Consider the following 15535-nt stretch of genomic DNA (forward strand, 5'->3'; position numbering starts at 1 on the left):
GCGTCTGCTGGTCAGTACACTGAGGTACATTTTAATTTGATCACCAACTTACAGGAAAGTTACTCAGGACTTGTAATAAGTTACTCTTTGCTTATTATTGTGTTGAACATTAACAATATTGCTTTACTTATTACTTGGTAGTTATTACTCAGTAGCTGCCCTGAGCTGCCATGTGTTCACATCATCATAAGACAGTCAACCAATGACAATAAAAAAAAACAAAACATAATGCTGCATACCTTATTAAAGTAACTGTAATATTATAACTGGCTTTGAATTGTAATCCTCAAACTTACTCGCTACTGGGAAATGTAAAAATATCACAGTAATATATTGCTTTCTACTGCCAGCAAATACAACTTCATTATTAAAAATCAAGTGACTATTTTCAAAGCCATTTTATGAACTTTTGAAATTTTAATGAAGCATATTAATACTTTTCACACCACTCAAGTTCAGTGTTTTCAATTACAACATTAGCAAGTCAATTCACAACAGGAAAATAAGTTAATATTCATATTAATTTAAGTACCTGAGTATAATAACTGAGAGAACTGGACTCACTTTAGAGGTCTGCTGAGGGAAGGTTAGACAGAAAGTAGCTGTGAGGAAATGTGTGAAAGAAATTACCGGCTATTTAATAGCTGCTTAAATAGCAGGTCATTGCGGCGCCCCAGCAGCTCAGTTAGTAGCGTGTACTCCATGTATAGAGGCTGTGGCCTCGCCGCAGCAGCCCGTGGTTCACGTCCAGCCTCTCATCCCCTAATCTCTCTCACCCCATCTCCTGTCAGCCCACAGCGACATGATCTAACAAAAAGCCATGAAAAGACAGAAAAAACATAGCAGATCATTATAATGTATTCATTTATGTTGGAGTAATTCTCAGTAACTTTTTTAGGTAATTATTATGGTGATTTGGGGGTTACCTCACTGAAATTTTAAACAAACAAATTTCAGATAATTACCAGTATTTCCGGAACATGTAAATGAAGTGTTATTGTACTCATCTAATTTCCCTCTATTCTAATTTGTTTATTAATTCATCTAACTTGTAATGTAAATGTTTTTTTTTTCCCTTTCTCTCTCATTATTTTGCAATTTATTCTCTTACATCAAAGACCTTGCTTGGGGTTAAGTGGGTGGAAATGTTTTTTTTCGGACTGCCCCGTGCAGAGGCTCTCTGCAAAGTGTCTGGATGCGCAGCATGACTGTCGACGGTGTACCTGTGTACCTAACCTGAGGCGAGGTTTTAATGAGCATTTACAAAACAAAGCGAGCGTTGCATATCAATTGAACAGATACTGCCCTCTAGAAATGAGCACTTGTTTAAAAACTATTTGACAGCTAAAGATCAAAATCAGCAGTGAGGAAAAACATGTTCTTTTTCAAGACCATATTGCACCCACTACTTAATAATGCATATGTTAATCAGTATTCAGTATGAAATAAAAATTAATCTTTTAAGCATTCCACTGCATACAGCAGTCTCATGGCTGAAGGGGCTTTTCCCAACGTGACTTTGGGACTCTTTTTTTTTTTTTTTTTCTACACACGCCAAAGACAAAAATAAAGAAACACTCCAAAATATCTCTTCTTGTTAGAGTAATGAACTTCATGTTAAGTCATGAGGAAATGCTCTAAGGCAGACAGTACACACTGAACAATAAAAATAACATGACTCTTATTGAGACAAATTAACTTTTGACAGACTCAAAAGTATTTGTCACAGGCTTTTGCATTGCGCAATTTATTTCCATCCATTAATTGTGGTTACAGCCTCACAATAAAAGATAATGATAACAAATGAATGAAACCACGTTACAATCATCACTTCTTGGGACAGAACCAGGGAAACCAAGAGAACAATTGGACATGTAGAAAAAACAACATAATCAAATGTAATTTGATTATCTTGCTAGAGAACCCTTCCCGACCAGGACTTTGTTTGTCCCGCACTAATTGAATCAATTTGAATTCAATTTGAGAGGAAAAATCTTCTCCAATTAATTTTCTACCTTGACAAGCTGATTAGCGAGTTCTCCTACTGCCTTCAAGAGGTGAAAAGGGTTGAATGTCTTTGTACGGCTGATGAATTAAATGGTCGGTGTATACATCTATAAAATGATGTGGTGTCCTCACCCGTCCCCTGTATTCACAGAGTTAAATAATAACCCTAATTAACGGGGCGATATGTGGGCACTTTAGTATAAAAACATGTAACTAAAATAATCCACAGAATGTGAATAAGTGGCAGTTTTGGCGTTGTGATGATCCAAAGCGCCCTTGTGAACACTCCCTTGGCCCCCAGGCTCCTGGTCCAAACCACTAGCTGCGAGGCTAACTGAGCTAACTGGCTAAGGGCTGCCCCAGTTAGCAGCAGTTAGCAGTCGCTCTGGTATTGTACTCCACCCTCTGTTTGTTTTGATTATGAATTTGACAGGTGGCCAAGATCATGTTTCTTCCCCAACAGTTGCAATTGATTTTATAAACCTTTACAGTTGCTTATGATTTTTTTTGTTGTTGTTGTTATTAACAATGGAATATTTGTTAACTAAAATTTAATCAACTACATGTGTACAATTTATTAATGTTGACTATTGTAAAGTGTTACCTTTTAAACGTTCTAACAAAGTGATGTGCAGCTCTGCCAGGTGAGCTGATTAATGCACCGTGTCTTCGCCATGGACTCTTTGTGGACTCTAATAGCACATCATGTATCTGCATTAATAGGTAAACACTATTCTGGTGTTGCTGAATATGTGGAGCATTTATTCAGGAGGAGACCACTGACAGGGACAGCAGGGCACACAGCACCCAATTATCCAGTACGGTGTCACTGATGGTCGGTGAGTCGGTGTTGTTGTGTGGATAACTGTGGCAGGATACTTTTCCTGTGCTTGTGTGAGCTGTTTCAGCTGTGGCTTATATAAGTTGTTGTGCCAGTGGGTCAGTAGGTCGTCCTGTTGATCCGCAGTGTCTTGCTGCAGATTATGGAGACATTATATTTGTAGGTTTGTCGGAGAGACACGCTCACACTGCAGTGGAGTTGCGTGTTTGGTTCAGGCTTTAGCGCTACACTGATACACTAGGGTTTAATGTACTTACCTTTAGTAACTTTAGGAGAAAGGATGATGTTGTTTGCAGTGACCGTGCTAGATTGGATATTTGTGCATAACTAGACTGTATAGCTCTCCGCGTGCACAACTGACAATGAGGAGCAAGTACCATCATAGTTAGGCTACTGCCCAAGCTGCCATTTTGGATGAGTCGAGAGTATGAATGTGTTGCTGTATGTTGAAATAGCAGCCAGTTGTAGATTGGAAGTTATCTAATAAACATATTGGGGAAGTAGAACGTATAATGTCTGCCTCTGAAATGTAACTGAGTAGAGGTAGCAGAAAATGGTATCTGAAATATGCAAAATCGTACCTTTGTACAAGTATCGCAGTAAATGTACTGATTTAAATTTAAACAGCAGTTACTCTAAATTTTGATGCAAAGATTTTCATTTTACTGCAAAAATATATCAGGTCTCCTTGATTGCTAATAATCGGTGTCTCTCCTAAAAAAGAAAAACAAAATAAACATTTCAAGTCCATCTGCTAAAATGATCTCTGGCGGGCTGGAATGCCTGTTAACAAATCCCACTGAGATCACTGAAAGGTGATGATAAATTCTAATGCTAATTGCCTTCCTGCTTGAACTTGGGTTAAAAGCTTCATTTTAGATACACTCAACCATTCTGCTGTGGGCCCCTTGGTCTAAACACAAAAACACTCGAGTGGTTACACAGTCAGCGAGAGCGCAGAAACCACAGGATCAGCCGGGGATTTGTTCAGTACAGAGGTAAAAAACAAAGTGCAGACTATCTGAAAGGACAACTCTCACCTCCTGCGTGCCTCGTCTGAATTCCTGCCCTCGGGGATGCCTTTGGCAAAAGAGAATATTTGCAAAAAGAAGTGTACTCCCATTGCAACTGATCTACTTACTACTACCACTACTACTATTCGTCATGACTGCACCCTCTACTATACATATTTGTCATGTTGAGTGGCTGAGCGCATAGATTTATGGTCATTCATGTTCAATGCATATCAACCTTGAAAACTGTTTACTCATCACCTTTTATAGTTTAAGATGCTAATTTGCGGTGCGAGCAATTCAATGTGAAGGGGTTCATTGTCAAAGGTCCAGGGAGTGTGACCTTGCAAAGGCATTTTTTTCTTTTGGCAAAGGCTTTAACACGCGGAAAAAGAAACTAACAAAATGTTGCACATGATTCAAACATGGCGGAAATGTACATATTTTAAGGGTTTTGGCATGGCTGAGGCAAAATGGCTCACTCATGCCCCCTCAAATGCAGCCCTAGGGACTACTTTCACTTACATGTATTAAATCTGCATGTACAGTACGTATTGCACCTAGACCTGCATAACCTAAACCCAGCAGGAAGTCAGCCATTTTGGATCTATATGATTTAAACACGTACTTTAACAGACTACAACTGCTTTAAGCCAATCAACTTCAAATCTTGTCAGAGCAGTCTTAACACCGTCGCCATCAAAAGTTATCTGAAGCTTGAGTTGTTGTTGTTGTGCTCTCTGTGACTGCCACAGTGCAGCGAATTTTGATGAATGGCAGCCAAACAGGAAGTTACCAAAACTCGGCTGTCCATGGTTGAATCTGCCCCAAACTTCATGTAACTTCACCTACTGAAATGTAAACCTAGAATTGATGGCAAGCCAAAATATCTTAGCGAAAAGCACTGCTTTGATGGGTTTCACACAAACACAAACATTTCATCCAGGAATAAAAGTCAGCTGATGTGTACAGTTAAACAACACAGACATGATATTTCGTTACGAGTGTTTTATTCATGCAAGGAATCGTTTTTGTCACACAAAGAAAGGTGCCAATTTTCAGAAATGGTTTTTGAACAAAACTGCTCATGTTTTAATATTACCCGTTTACCCGTTTATGGACTTGGGAGTTTATTTTGGATAAATTGTCAGCCGTTGTGTTTTGCATTTAGCTACTGCCGCTGTGTATTTATATCGCAAAGCAAAGTTATTTTAGTGGAAAGCTTTCATTGTGTGTGTTTCTTTGTTTTCATATTGCATTGCGCTGGCCTGTTTAAAGGGATCACATACCAAACAACTAATCAGTGCTGATGATATTCTATGCTAATAGATAAAGGAGCAATGATAATACAGGTCATGCTTTGAATTCCTTAGATATAACTATGCAGTGTTCAAAGCAGACCGGATGGCGTGCTGCAGACAGCTGCCGTGCCCCCCGACGGGTGCAGAGGTGTTCATGTTTATGATCATAATTATGTTTTCATTAATGTCAAATCACCTGAAACTAAGAATTGAATGTTTTCGTTACCTTAGAATAAGCTTTTTACATATATAGATGGAACGGGTCCTCTTCCATGGAGTTCACCGTGTCACACCACCATGTTTCAGACAAACACTTCAACTTTTCTCACTGCAATTTTCTCCGCCACCGAAAAAAGAGGGTGAGATGAGGAGTGTTCACTTGGTTACAATATGCTGCTTCACCTCTAGATGCCACTAAATCAGACACATTGTGAGGTTTGGATGAAGCAGCTTCACATTACAGGCTCAGCTCCTCCTTGAATTAAAATCGTTATATTCAATGAATAGTATAGAATGAATAGGATAATTTCTTAAGGAGATGATTGGATGCTTTTCGCAGCTATATGAGATGACAAACTTAAGATGTTTGGGTTTTGGACTGTTGGTCAGATAAAAGAAGTAATTTAGACAGTTACTTGAGGAAATAGCCATCAGATTTTGAAAACAGTTGTTGTTTGTGGCCTCATATTCTGCCTCTGCAGGGCGTTTAACACTCAATGATTCAAGTCACAAGCACAAAAGATATGTATCTTCTTTTGCTGGGTTTTCATTATTTTTGTCAGTTATCTGCACATCATGTTGTGGTAGTCCATTTAGTAAAAAAAAAAAAAAATAAATCAAATGAGTCCTTTCATGTACAAGTGGAAACAGACAATCATGGGTTTGTTTTCCACATAAGCTGTAAAAATTAAAATGTGACTGCTGTTGAAATTGGCCATTTCACTCTCAGTGATTCATTATACATGCAATGAGATATGTGATTACCATTTTGAGTATCAGCCCCCCGTTCAATCATCCACCCACACCCCCCACCCACACAAACGCCCACGCACACACATACACAAGCACATTGAAGGTCGGTTGTAAAGGACAGGTTTGCTTTTTGATTTTTAAAACAGAGGAGTAAAAAACGTACAGTGTCTCTTTTTTTTTTCTGAGCTTGTCTTTCTGACTCACTACCCAACAACATCACCGGCACCTGTTTGGGGTTAAAATGCCAAGCTGACGGGCTCATAGCCAGCCCGGATTTCCATCTTAGTGGTGCCGAAAATAAATGCTAATGGTTCTGCTCACAGTGATGCTGATGAAAACAGTAGCATCTAATCTCTGACATGATGCGGCGTTTGCTATTATTTATTTATTTGTCATGTTTTTGCAGAGCGCGGTGGACTTTAAAAAGCCATCTGTCAACTTACCTGTCAGCATCTGTTACTGTGACCGCTCGACAGTTATTATCATGGCATTATTTCCAACACACTAAAGTGAAAACATATTTTAAAGACAACATCTTGTGACACGAAATGACAGGGAGATCAAGAGAAAAAAGAGGCTGGCTAGCATTCTTTAAATGTGTCATTCCCTGACTATTTTTCTGTCTTTCCTCCTGTTGTGTTCTTACATCAAAGGAAGACATCCATTTGTCTTGGACTGAACTGGACTCTGTGACCAGCGTCTGTCGCATGTTGCATTCATGTTTGGTCTCTGAAATGGCATATGGAGCAGGGGAAATTACTTTAAAGAGCTAAGAGCATTGCTTTTCCTGCTGCCAGCCATCTTAAAGTCCTTTTAGGCAAATCTCGGCGGTCAGCAGCCTTCCTAAAAAAACCCTCAGGCAGTTATTTTAGGCCATCAAGACCTGGCTCCTATTTAAATGAATGAGTAGAGAACCTAGAATGCTAGAATAAGAATGCTCATCTGTACATTAAATCTGCATGTGTACTTGGGCATTCAGTAGTCAGTGACTAGTAGTCAGACAGTCAGTTAATCTCAGGAGATTCATCTTTTTTTCACCCAACAACAATGACCTATTCTCATCAAAAAGGTCTCAAATAAAACCGGGTTAATCAGTGTGGGCGGGACCGACCTTGGGGTAGGGGATGGGCAGGGTCCACGTTTGGCTCCAAGAGGCTGTTTACAAATGAGCCACGATCTGATTAGATTAAACTCCCAGCAAGCTTGACTGAGCTGGAGACACTAGCTATGTTTACGCGGACAATGTTTCTTCATTCCGACAGAAGATTCGGGATCAGATGTTTACATGGGATGGGATTAATAGGGTCAGGTGTTTACACGCAACAATGAAATCAGAACAGCTGACATGCACCAAAGTCACGTTACATCACGCATTCCCTGTCCTACAGATGGATATGTCAAGAGGGTGGGCAGAAAGAACCCAGACGTGAAATGATCAGGTTACAGCGTTTACATGGGACAATTTTTATTCTTATCGGTTTATGAAAAGGTTTAAAATGCCATGCAGTTCAGGCTTGTTTGTTCTAACAGGTGCTTATATGGAGCATGTTCTTAAAGCATTTATAATTGTAATTTTAAGGTCCAAGTAAACACAGTTAATGTTTAACTTCAGTGACTATTTTGTTGCAGGTTTCCTTCTCTAAATACCTCCACTTCCATTTACTAACATAACCTAGCCTATATGATGCATTATAGTGTTACTTACTATTGCACCTTGCAAAAATATCAGATTAATAATTAGTCTATTAGTCAGTTTACAAAAAAAAGTAAGTAGTAACTGAGTAATGCATGAGGAATGAATCAGGAACAACTTGATAGTTGCTGAACTGTTAATGAGTAATTCCTGGATAGCTGTGATTCAAGAGCTATATAGTAGATAATGAAGTGTTACTGGAAAACAGGCTGGGAGATACTTTATTATTAATCCATTAGGTAATGATTAGATTATTAAATATCTGTTTACTTCATGTTCCTATGAACCAGTCGCAGATTGGCACCCGTGAGTGACTCATTAATTACTATTTACTGAATCATAAGTTACTCTTTTTGTGCACTTCCAAGTAAAGTGAAACACAGTACTGACTAGTTACCCAGCGGACTCACTGGTTACTAAATTGCTCATTAATCTTGGGCAATGTGAGTGCATTATAACGTAAAACCCCTCATGTACAGTATAGAATCACCACTCAGATATGTTAGAAACCACTTAAAAAGACCCAGAATGAGGCTCAAAACATTTTTTTTCCTCCTAGAAGTCATACTTGTACTACACATTTGCAAGGTTTCATGATGCAAACTTCTTTTATGTCTCAATCGTGACGTGACGCTGTTAGCTTATCCCACAAAAGCACTTGAACAAATGTAAGAGTTTTATGTGGAATCCTGGTAATCCTGTGCATCTGGTGTTGTCCTCCTCTTCCTTCTTTCGTGCACTCGGGTCAGTGCAACAACATGATTGGCTGACATGTTTCCTGGCTCCCAGGATAAAAATGACAATAATAAACTTTATTTCTATGGAACCATGGAACCTCTATCTCTGGTGTTTACAGACTTTTCTGCTCAAAATGCTTGCAGTGGTTTGTCTCCTTGTTTATAGAAGAATCCGGTGACCAATTAGTGTGTTCCGCCTTCTAACATCACCGCCATTACTGTGATTGTACTCAGGTAAATTAAATTAGTTAGACAATGGCCCCTAGTTACTGATGAAGGTAACTTATATAGATGGTGATAGTGTCCCCTGTTTCAAATAGGCTATTAGGATTATTTCATTAATAGCCTGGCTTTGAGACAGAAAGGTCCCTTATAAAGGGTCAAAATTACATTAATTCATATTATGTAATCCATAATAAATATAATACTGTCCTTAGTCCTCTGTATAAAGGGTGAGGCACTCGTCATGAGGTAAAGGACGGGGCATTTTGCATTCAGTTTTACCAGAGGTGAAGTTTGCCATGACTGTTGGTACAGAAGAGAACTGCACAGGTTCGTCCTGATTTCCTGGACGTCATTGTCAAAAGTAACATCACATAGAGAGTGAGGATAAAAATAGGTTAGCATTCGCTACGGTGAATGATCACCACAGCGATCCACTTCCAGGTCTTTGCCAGATTTGTGTAACGCCTCCAGTCGCCTTTTCAACACCTTCCCACTTTTGTCTCCTCTTTCTTCCCGTCTCATATTCCTGCTTCTGTATCTGCAGAGGAAATAACTCAAATGGAAGAATGGACCTGCCAGCTGACTTGCTCATCATTCATCACAGTCTGTTTGTGGCCACTTGTACGCAGTGGGTGAGTCAGCAGCAGCAACCTGCGTATAAGGGTGAGACTGCGCCACGACTCTGAGGATGACTGAGGGGGGCTTCTGCGGTCTTCGGCAAAGTGGACAGCTGTGCTGCTTTTGGCATGCTGTCAGACATCCTGCCTGCCTGCCTGCCAGCCTGCCACCTCTGACCCAGCCCGGTGTGGCTGGAATGCTAATGAGCGCCATATACGAGCATTGTCATTGGAGTATACGCTCTGAAATGTCATTAGTGCCGAGGGCCGACCCATGCTAATCGCTAACATCTTGAAAAGGCTGCTTCTGACATTGGTGCAGGGCCTGAATGAGTTGTGATAGCTGATGATTGTTATCTGCTCACAGCGGAGATGCACCACCACCGTCACTGTGCTGCTGCACCTGTCAATTCACCGTGACAGAAAGCCCAATCTCGCATCCCGCCTAAGAGGATTGATAATGCAGCCAAGGGTGAAAAAACATTGGTGGCAAGTTGGTATTTTCTCATTGAATGGTCATACAGAGTATCAGGCAAAGCCGTTTATGTGATGATTTGGTGAATAAGCGATTTGTCATAGAAAATCCTGCTGATCCAGGCAGGCTTATTCACTGAAGAGTTATATAACTTAGATAAACCCCCTTCCTGTATCTCACATTGAATTATGTTTGCAAATACATTTTTATTCAAAACCAGACACCTGTGCAACAAACCAAATAACTTCCTGGCGCTCACATTCATGCGCTCTCCATTTCCTCTCCCGCGCTGACATACACATGCATATTGAGCAAATGTTTACCAATTAGCATTTCAAAACAAAAGAGAATATATCAGATGCTTATCCTGCGCGCGTGTCTCAGAATGGATTGTCATTTGGCTTATTCTGCTTCCAACAAACATACAGTGTACACACTGACGTGAAACTGTTTAACTTCGGAGCGACGTAGTGCCGCGGTTACTAAATGTTTTCCATCTCTGTCTCAGTGAGGCAAGGAGATCATGAGCCACCCACAAGCTTACCTACGACTGTGTACCTGTGGTATAATAAGTGAGTTTCAATACTTAGACCTAAACTAAACTTTTCTCAATGTCATAAGGTGCTTTCTGAGAGTTAGCAGTCACTGCTGCATCTGCCATCTGTTCTTTAGTTTCTTTTTTTTCCCACAATTAAAAGATATTTCAAAACAGACGAGGAGCAAACAAACATCAACAAAGCAGGAGAACAAAGCCGGGAACACATCTGCTGTCTTTATGTGCATATTGACCTCAGCTCTAGATATAAAATATCCTCATTGTTTGCAGTAAAGATCATCCATCTCTCACATTTTTCAGGGGGGGGGGGGGGGGTCGGTCTCCTCCATATTCCTCAGAGAGAACATCAGTTCTCCCATTATAAATGGAGGTGTTATGTAGCTACTAGTTCCATCTAATCTGATCTGATCCAACAGTTGCTGCATCCTCCTACTTGTCATCACGTAGCCAGATAGTGGGCTGCAGTTGAAAATAGAGGAAATGGTAAGCAATGCAACACAATTAATATTCAGAGTGACTAAAGTATCTTTACTGTGAGTTGTACAAAAAAAAAAACATGTTTTTCTACTAAAACTTTTTTTTCTTTTTGCATTTGACAAAAGACTAGATAGGATAGAACTTTATTCATTCTGAGGGAAATTCTTTCGCCAGAGACCGCTCAAGAAAAAGACAGTAAAAACAACAGAGACAACACAGAAAAAATAACAATAGAAGTAAGAGAAGTTAAGTACAAGAGTAAACTAAAAATGAACCAATCAGGAGAAAAAGGAAAGCGACATAGCGACGACATTGAAAGTAAAATTGTTAGTGATGCTGACAGGTAGCAAACACATAAAGTACTAGTAGTTTTGGCACTGTGGGCAGGGGCCGAGTCCTGCTGGAAAAGGAGAGCATCTGTTAGTAACTGGTGTGCTGACCATGGTATTACTGATTTTGACTGACTGACCAGCCAACTCCCCTGACCTGAACCCCCGTGGAGAATCTACGGGCTACTGTCAAGCAGAAGATCAGAGACACCAGACCTGACAATACAGTCGAGCTGAAGGCCGCTGAAACCAGGGCACCCGTAACACCTCAGCAGTGCCACAGGCTGATCGCCTCCGTGCCACGCCACTGATGCTGTCAGTTGTGCAAAACAAGCAAAATGACCAAGTACTAAATGAACATACTTTTCAGAAAGTCGATATTTCTGTATTATAAATCCTTTTATATATATAAATTAATCTTATGTAATGTAATATTCTAATATTCTCAGATAATACATTTTTGATTTTCACTTTTTGAATTAAGTTATGGAAACTTTCCCATTATATTTTCATTTTTTTGAGATGCACCTGTGTGTACAGACACCCTGAAAACATAATAAAAGTGCAGGAATTTTTACCAGATAACTTGGTTTGCTCTGTAGAGAGCTGAAGTCAAGGCCCTTCTAGTGGAGCATCCAGAGACTTTATTTGAGAAGAAATATCTATGGCAGTGAGTGGCGAGAGACAAATAATTTTCTTTTCCCTCCGATTGAATTGCGCTATGAATTACACATGATGTGAATTTAAAAGATATTTTCTTTTCAACTTGGGAAGGCTGCAGTTCATCATACAACTGTCACACATGCAAAAAACCGGAACCGAAGTCGCGCAAATGAGGGGAATTCAGGCAATGGCAAAACAAAAACAGAGAACCGACCACAAATCCAAGGTGAACGCGGGGAGCACATGAGGACCGGGGGGACGAGACAAGGGAACGGAGTATAACTGGAGTTATGGGCGGCTGAGAACTGAACAGACGGACCAACAAAAGTGTGAGGCTTAAACACAAACGAAACCTAATGAGGGGATGAGGTGCAGGTGGAGTGAGGCCCAGAAACACAGGTGAGGGTAATGAACGGGAAAAACATTAGAAACAGGGAAAAGAGGGCTGATAACGCTGGAAACTCTGGGAAACACTGGAAGGAGTGAAAGGCTAATGAGGGAGATGCAGTGCCGGTGTGGAGGAGGAAGCAGACTGGGGAAGAACTGAGGTAACACGGTGAGCTGATAATCAGACTGAGGGAACATCAGGCACAACACACACACACACACACACACACACACACACACACACACACACACATATACACACAAAACCAAAATGAAAAGGGCCGTGACAAAAACATGAATTATAAGACTGTAAAAATCCATAATTATTAAAGACTACACAGCAGACAGTCGCGTTAAGAGACGTCGTCTCGTCGAACGCTCACCAGAACCCGTAACACCTTAACATTGTAGCGCTGCTCCTGTATGTTAGCAGCTCACAAGCAAACTGACAAATTACCCTGTCACACAACTGCAGTTGTCAGCATGGCCTGTTTTATTGTGATTTTAACATTGGTTAGTACTTTTTTTTCATGCCGAGTTGGCGGCCATGTTGGTGTTAGTGGCATATACGGAGCGAGACAATGTAGCTCACACGATTCACGTGAAACTAGACCATGTTTCTGTCTTTGCGACAATGATTTGCGACTTTATTGACTTGAAAATGTATCTTTTCAATTCACAAACATCACATGTCTAAATCATGGCACAAGTCAGACAGGATCGAAAATATATTCACCTCTGCCCACCGACTACTGAACAGATTGTGTCCCGCGTTTCAATCTGAGTGGCAGAGAGGCTGCAGAGTGCCATCATTATTAACATTCATCAAGTGCCGCAATCTTAACGTTCAGCTTGAATGTCACAGAAACACAAAAAAACACATCTAAAATGTGAAAGAGCTGAGTAAATTTGCCTCATTTGACGTACCGGGATGTGAGATTACAGTGTTCATGCTGGAACGACATACATCCACACCTTAACCACACCACGGTTCCCATGCCCAGATAAAACGAAAAGAGATGGATGTGTGTTTATTGAAAACAGACATTCCCGCCCACTCACTCTTGTTCAGTAATAGTGGAACGCGTGCATTCCAGTCAGTGGCAAAGGCGTGCCGACGGTGAATTCCCAGCCCTCCCTTGCAACTTTGAAAATAGTTTTAAAAGTTAGGCATTAGGGCAATCAATTCAGGAAAGCGATGGTGTTTATATTCTTTAGTATGCAAATGAGGAGCCGGCTGCTGCGCAGCTGTAGGAGAAGTACACATGATACACTTAAACAACTCACTAGTGAAGGTCAAAGTCATTACTGTATCTAACAATTAATGCTAAGGTGAAGAAGAGGATACTGGCAGCCTCATATCTTATTTTATGCATACCAATCAGATAGTAATGGAGGGCCTGCGGTGCCCTTTCACTCAAGCAGAACATTACTTGCAGTATTAAATTATTTCTTATGCTGGTTGTGTTGGTGCTCATATAAATTGACTGTTTGGCTCTTTAATTGAGACAAGCAGTGCCTGCTATTTTTCTCCTGATTGGACGATGGGGGGGCGGGGCAAAAACAGTGACCTGTCCTAATGAACCCCAAAACACGCAAGCATCAAACGCAGCACGGTGCTGCGTTTGTCCTGTCCTGACCCTATTAGATGAACTTAACCTCGGCTCCTCCTCGTGTCGACGCGGCGAGCGGAATGAGCCGGAATAAATAATAGGAATAAAAACGCATAAAGAAATATTTTTATTGCCAGTAATAGAAGATGAACTTACTTTGTTGTTGTGTAATTTCTGCCAGACAGCTACAATTACCAACATCCTCATTTACATTGATGGGCCATTATACTGCAATTACCACTACAGCATCATGCCATAACTTAAAGTAATGATCTAAATCTGGCCAGCTGCACTTACAGCTTCTTCACTATGACTCACTGTATTCGTGACCAGATTTTAATGCTCGAACCAGACGATAAATACTGACATGTTTATATAAAAACGCACTCAAAACAGGTTCCACCGATCCTCCGCTTTCTCACTGTCGTCTGTATAATCGCGCTTGCATATGACCCGGCACTCTCGGAGAAAACCACTCTCCATCTGCTGCTTTAGGAAACGAACACAAGCTGTTTTCAGCTCAGCACATCTAACTCACACACCTGTTACTGGCCGACAGACTTGCAGCTCACGGAATATTATAAATTATCTTCCCTCTGCCTCTTCTAAATGTAATGGGCTATATCAAGTTTACCAAGGAAAATTGCTTTACTCCTTCATGCTGCTGTGATTTTGGGTGATTGTGACCTTTACAGAAAATAACTTGTCATTTAGATTTTGTTAGCAAACTTTCTTCCATTTTCCACCGTTGTGTTCCCGCGGACGCAGAATAATGTGTACGGGTCTGCTACCAGCATGCCGGCGAGAAGTGAACCACATGAGGACAGTTTGACATTATTACCATGTACGAAAGCTATTTACACCCCCCCAAATCACTTTGACCTCAAATGACAATGCAGACTTCCCAAAAAAATGTGCGGCTATACACACCTCGATCAGCTTCGCCTCTCTGTGGAAAATAGCCATATTGTGGCGACAGCCCTCTGAGTTCATCCTGTATCACATCATTGCAAATCACATCATGTCAACAGTCAGTTTGTCAACCCTCACTCAGGCTTAAAGGAGGAGGTTGCTTTGCAGTCAGACGCTGTTTAAAGGATTCAGAAAACATGATAGCCGAACACGATTTTCCTCTCTATCAAGGTTCTGCCCAAAGTGTTTTTCCTGAATGTTAAAAAAGATATTCGTGAGACTGTGAACGTGACATCTCGAGTGGTAAACAAACCCAATTATTCATGTTCGTATGATTTTTGATATTATTCTTTTTTTAAAATCTACGGTGAATATGAGTGCTTAGCATCATGAGGTGCAGGGTGAACAAATCCCTTCGATCTCTGCACACTTACCAACCTCGAGAGATTGTCAAGTAGAGGATTTCAAAAATCAAAGCAGGGGTCTGCCACCCCCCCAAACATTTTGTGTTTCAGAGAAATTGTTTCCTGCATTCTGGTGTTTTAAAAAAATACCAACTGAAAATGCAACTGAAATGTTCTATTTTATTGTTTTAGTTTTAATGCTTTTAATGCTCAGAAAACAGTACAGAGTAAATGGTCACCTCTGATATGAATCTCCAGCATAAAGTCAAATTTATCACTTTTCGGTCATTCATTCAGTTTTTGGCCCCGCCCC

The 15535-nt window shown here is 40.5% G+C and overlaps 1 long non-coding RNA gene across 1 annotated transcript in view; it reads right to left on the reverse strand.

Moving 5' to 3' along the window:
* Nucleotides 1-456: 456 nt before the first annotated feature.
* LOC119020861 overlaps nt 457-15535 on the reverse strand; it is a 54606-nt gene continuing 39527 nt past the window's right edge. Inside the window, exon 3 of the long non-coding RNA XR_005075428.1 lies at nt 457-807. This is a non-coding gene — a long non-coding RNA (uncharacterized LOC119020861). The remainder of the gene's footprint in view (nt 808-15535) is intronic.

Source organism: Acanthopagrus latus, chromosome 6 (assembly GCF_904848185.1).
Source record: "Acanthopagrus latus isolate v.2019 chromosome 6, fAcaLat1.1, whole genome shotgun sequence".
Classification (NCBI taxonomy): Eukaryota; Metazoa; Chordata; class Actinopteri; order Spariformes; family Sparidae; genus Acanthopagrus; species Acanthopagrus latus.